Genomic DNA, 6000 nt, shown 5'->3' with positions numbered 1-6000 from the left:
TCCCTCTCTGGCTGTGTCTCTCTCTGTCAAATAAATAACACAAGCAGGGAGAGAGGGAGAAGCAGGCTTCCCCCTGAGCAGGAAGCCCGGTGCGGGGCTCAATCCCAGGACCCTGGGATCATGACCTGAGCCAAAGGCAGACGCTTAACGACTGTGCCACCCAGGCGCCCCCCTGTTTGCCGATCTTAAGTGTCTGGTAATGTTACACGAATCCTTGAAAAGTAATTGTATTATACAAGAATCAGGTGGTCAAGATTGTGATTCCAGTGGTTCGTACCTTCTCTGCCTTCCCACACGTGTGTGTGCTTAGCTATCCTCCCTAGGACAGGTCTGCTGACACCTCTCACTGCAGTCCTGGGTTGTGCGTCTCTCCTGCTTTGAGGATATGCTGTTAGGCGCATACAAGTTTCTGACTGCTGTGTGCTCTTGATGGATTATTTCTGTTATCATTAAATAAAATCTCTTTATCCTTATTAGTATTTTTGCTTTAAATTCTATTTGCCTGATATTACTGTTGCTACGTTCTCCTTCTTTTCCGTCATCCTTTCATGTCCCACCTCCGTGCTTTAGGAATGTCTGTTGAAACAGTACATGGCAGGATTTGATTTTTTACTGAGTGTTCCTGTTTTTTTCACAAGGCGGGCTTAATCTGTTGACATTTGTGGTGATCGCTTGGGCTCATCTGTGCACATTTAGCTTCTGTTTTCTATTTATTATGACAACTGCTCACTTCTTTTCCCTTCTTTCTTGTCTTCTAATAGATTGGCTATCTTTTTTTTTTTTCTTTTTAAGATCTTATGTTAAGCAATCTCTATACCCTGGGTGGCTTAGTTGTTTGGGCGTCTGACTCTTGGTTTCAGCTCAGGTTGTGATCTCAGGGTGTGGGATTGAGCCCTACCTAAGGCTCCCGTTCAGCATGGAATTTGCTTCTCCCCCTCTCCCTCTCCCCCTCCCCCTGCTTGTGCTCTCCCTCTCTCAAATAAATAAATCTTAAAAAAAAAAATCTCTACGTCCAACCTGGGTGGGGCTTGAACTCACAACCCCAAGATCAAGACCCGAGCTGAGATCAAGAGTTGGATGCTTAAATGACTGAGCCACCCAGGTGCCCCAGATCGGTTATCTTTAAATTTTCTTTCTATTCTTTTAGTAGCTTACCTAAACAATGTCTGAGGCTGTGCATCTCCCTCTCCTCCTCCGGAGCAAGATGAATTCCCTAGAGTGTTTAACCAGGAATTCCTTCACTCACATCATCCATTATATTGTTGCCAATATTTTAGTGTCACCTTGATTTTAAGGCTCCTCATTACTCATTATTATTAAAAATGATATTGATGGAAACTCCACTCACCATTCCTCTGACAACTAGAGATTCTGTACTCCCCCACCCCCCAGTGGAGAGAAGCAAAAATCTGTTTCCCAGATCGAGAGCTGCCATAGGCAGCTGGGGGTCTGTGCTGATTTACTCCCCTGGGAAGACCGTATTTGGAGCTGGTCTCCTGGAGATGTGTCCGGATTAAATTCAGAAAGATCCCCTCATTTCCTGAGGCCTATCCATTTTCTGCACCAAACACGGCAGACGGAGTAATGTAGAACTAGCTAACATTTACTGCATGCTGACAATGTGTTCTCGGCTCAGACACTATAAGCCATATGTCATGAGATATGACATGACAACTGTCCCCATTTTGTTGGTGTGGAAACTGAGGCACCCAAGGGTTAAGCAAGTGTCCTGAAATGCCACAGCAGGCAAGGAGTAGGAGCAGGATCCCAACCAGCACCGAGCTTCCAGAGCGGCCCCAAGAGGGCTCACCACCCCCCGGATTTCAAGGCTTTAATGGGTTCGCCCAGCTACTGATCTGCAGCGGAGCTTGGCAGCCAGGGCAGCTGGGGGGAGCTGGCCTCTCCCTCAGCCTTGCTCTGTCCCACATGCCAAGGGACACGCACACAAGTGGGTGCTCCAGGCTGCAGGCTTGGTCTCTGTCTGTGCGCCTCACCCTCGGCCTCCTCCTTCCACCATGCAGGCATGTGTGTGCACTTCAGGGGGGCCCACCTGGTCACAGACCCAGACAAGAGGACCCCTCGTGCCCTAGAAAAGGTCATGGGAACATTAGGTAGAGTGTTCTAGGCCACAGGCTGCAGGGTCCACATTTGAGGCAGGCATAGCCCCTGGTCTCATCGGGAAGAGGGTCAGAGTTGGGCCCCTAAGGCATGAGGCCAGGGCCCCTTAGGATTACTGGTCCTTGAAGCCCTCAAAGCCCGAAATCCTGTGTCAGCAGACCAGAATCTTCCAGAACCCCACTCTCAGGAGTCACAGGACTCCAAGGACTCAGCTGCTTCATCCCCACCTGCCATAGGACACGGGGGTCCAAACCAGGATATGAATGTCAGTTTCACTATCTTCTGGCCCTTTCTGGACAATCCTACATGCCCCTCATGTTTTTGAGAGTCTGTTGCCAGCCCTCCACTCCTGGTTCTGTGTTCTGTAACAAGCTTTGGGAAATTTGAGCAAAAGGAAATTACTGGAAGGCTATTAAGAGCTCATAATTTAGGGGCACCTGGGTGGCTCAGTTAAGCATCTGCCTTCGGCTCAGGTCATGATCCCAGGGTCCTGGGATTAAGCCACATGTCGGGCTCCCTGCTGAGCAGGGAGCCTGCTTCTCCCTCTCCTCCTCGCTCATGCTTTCTGTCGCTATCTCTGTCTCTCTCAAATAAATAAATAAAATCTTAAAAAAAACAAAACAAAACAATAAAGAGCTCATAATTTAGGGGAAAGCTAGAGATCCAGGCTCAGAAACTGAGTGGTCCTGGAGGACCATGTTTCCTGAAATGGATGTGTCGGATCCCCCAGCGGCAGCCCCTGCGATGGGGATTCTTGTACACATGATTTATGAGGCAGGGAGGGCCCTCGGGGCTGAGTGAAGCTGGACGGGGCAGGGGAAGAAGCCAGGCAAAGATGCGGTGTCAGCTGGATCTAGGCTCAGCCTGATCCCACGGGGAGCTCTGAGTGTGACACCAGAGTTGTCCTACCTTGAGGCAAAGGGGTTGATTTTTGTTATATATCTGGGTATTAGGTGGTTGTCAAGGAGGTTGGCAGGGAGGGGATCTCCCAGGCATTTTCTTGGTGCAGTGGCTCCCATTGGCTGAGGCCAAGTCTTCAGAGACAGGTCAGCTGCAGGCCATATTCACAGCATCTGGGGGCCGAATGGGCCCGGCATCAGCAGCACCCACTGTAGGATGATCGCCTTCAGCTTTGTCCCTGTGCTCGGGTTCACATTCCAGGGAGGGGTGTCTATTTGGCATAGCTCACCTCATATGCCCATCCCTTAGGCGTCTGAATAAAGCTCCCTTGGCCTGTATCCGATGGAGAAAGAAACCGAAGCTTGAAAGAAGACCAGGGTGAAGGGCCAATGGATGCTGTAGAGCAAATCCACCACCAAAAATCCACTGAGATATTTTTCTGAAATCAGAACCAGAGTCCCATCTTTTCTGCCCCCACCACTACCCTCAGCGCAACTGACCTCCTCCTCCAGGTTGACGTGTACCCCAAGAATGCTTGATTCACGCATTTCCCTGGCTCTCTGCCCCTCTAGACAGTGTCCTTCTCTTCAGGGGGGCCCCGGACACTGCGGTGGGTCTCGAGTAAATGCCGGAGTTAGTGGTCAGCCCGGGGAGTGTCACGTTCCTCTCTCTGCACCGCCTGCCCACAGACACGGGTCAGAACGTGAGGTGTTAGGAGAGGGACATCTTTAGGCCTTCTGCTCCCACTCTGTGCTGAGGACGACTCTGGCTTTGCCTTCCTGGTTTCCCCCAACATACCCCCACCCCAGCTCTCCCCGTAGCAGCTGTCTAGGATCTTGTCATTGTTCCAGTTACTACACTGTATACCAAACCTCTCCAAAAGGCAGTGACACAGAACCCCCACCATCTTATGATCCTAGGTTCCGAAGGTCAGGAGTCCAAACACGCACAGCAAGGACAGCTCTTCTCTGGTCCACAGTGACCGGGGCCTTTGCTGGAAAGTGTGAACGGCTAGGGGCTGGAATCATCTGGAGACTTCTCCACTCACATGCCTCGGCACCTGGACGGGGATGATCCACAGGCTGGGCTCTCTGTGTGGCTTTTCACAGCTTGGTGGCCTTGGGATAGTTGGACTTCTTGAATGTTCCAGCTTCCAGAGTGCTTGAGGAGTGTTCTAGCAAACAAGGGCTTTAAGAGTGTCCCAGCAAATGAGGCAGAAGTGATGTGGCATTTTATGACAGCCTCAGAAATCACATAGGGTCACTGCTGCTACACTCCATTGGTCAGAGCAGCCGCAAGCCCTTCCAGAGTTAAGAGAAGGCAGATGCTTAACCATCTGAGCCACCCAGGCGCCCCAGCAACTGGTTATTTAAAAGAGTCAAGTGGGGGCCCCTGGCTGGCTCGTTCGGAAAAGCATGCAACTCTTGATCTTGGAGTTGTGAGTTTGAGCCCCACGCTGGGGGTAGAGATCACTTAAACATAAATAAACTTTAAAAAAATAAATAAAAATAAAATAGTCACAGTGGCACGAAGTCAGGAGGAAAGGACGAAGACTAAGGTTTGAGATCGATTTTTCCAAGGAGTCTGGGAAAGGGAGGTGACAGATCAGCTGCAGAGAAGGGGCATGGGAGGGAGGTGAACGGGAGGTGGACGGAGGAAGAGGGGTTTTAGGAGGTGTTGTTGAGTAACAGCCCCGTGTGAAATGGCATTTGGGTTGCTGAATCTGTTTCTTTTGCCCCGGACTGGCTGGCTCTGAGACTGAACTGCAGTGATCACGGCTTTGCAGACCAACCTGGGCCAGATCTAGCCAGCCTCACCCAGCCTGCCCCCAGAAACTTTCAGGGTGGAGGCACCTACTGTCATTTCCGTCGCCTCATTACCTAGGGTCAATGGGCAAGGCCATCTCATGCATAAACGCGTGCCCCAGCATCTCATTTCTCCTGGTGTTCATGCTCCCCTGCCCCTCCTCGTTCCCAGGGGCCAGATCCCACCAAGCCTGATCTCATTCTTCGGGTGGGAGGGGGAGGAAGGCAGGAGAGAGGGGTTCTCTCTAGAGGATCCTGGTTCCTGAGACAGGCTAATTACAGGCTTCCTCATTAATGAGCCATGGGGTTGCATTTCATCAGCTGAGTCACGATTAATGTCTGGGCCCTGGACCCAAGGGGAGGGTATTGGGAACCATGGGAGGGGAGGCCAGCCTGTCTCTGCCTCCCCCAGCCGTGATTCTCTGCCCACCTCTCTTTTCTTTTCTTTTTTTTTTTTTTTTTTTAAGATTTTAAGAAATCTCTACACCCAACATGGGGCTTGAACCCACAACCCCAAGATCAAGAGTCGGATCCTCCCCTGACTCAGCCACCCAAGTGCCCCTACCCACTCTCTTTTCAAACCCAGTTCTCTCCACTGGTTTAGAGGCTATCAGACTGCCCGCCTTCCTCCCTACTCCTGCCTCTGCTTCCCAACACCTTCCTGGCACAGACCCCAGTCTGTCCATCCTTTTTTTTTTTTTAAGAGTTTATTTATTTGACAGAAAGAGACAGCGAGAGAGGGAACACAAGCAGAGGGAGTGGGAGAGGGAGAAGCAGGCTTCCTGCGGAGCAGGGAGCCCGATGCGGGGCTCGATCCCAGGACCCTGGGACCATGACCTGAGCCGAAGGCAGATGCTTAATGACTGAGCCACCCAGGCGCCCCCAGTCTGTCCATGCTTCATGCCCTCCCACCCCACCAGGACCACGCAGGGCTCATTGGGTTCTGTTTCCCACTCATACAGTTTCTTTTTCAAACAGTGTCTCCCTCAGCCACACACATCACACATCTGGGGGTGCGGTCTGCAGGGTGGCAAGCCCAGCACAGCGGGGGGGTGGGGGGCAGGCCAGTCCCCGCCGCAGCCTGCCACAGACCATTCCAGGGCCACTCTGCACCTGCTCCTTCCCTGTCTGGCTCCTTGCTCCTTCCCACGTCCTCCTCCTTCGGCAACCGTACAGG

The sequence above is a fragment of the Mirounga angustirostris genome, unplaced genomic scaffold (genome assembly GCF_029215605.1).
Source record: "Mirounga angustirostris isolate CCGP_5_RB_7025 unplaced genomic scaffold, mMirAng1.0.hap1 SCAF_10, whole genome shotgun sequence".
Lineage (NCBI taxonomy): Eukaryota > Metazoa > Chordata > Mammalia > Carnivora > Phocidae > Mirounga > Mirounga angustirostris.
The sequence above is the reverse complement of the archived record's forward strand: the minus strand, read 5'-3'. Positions refer to the sequence as shown.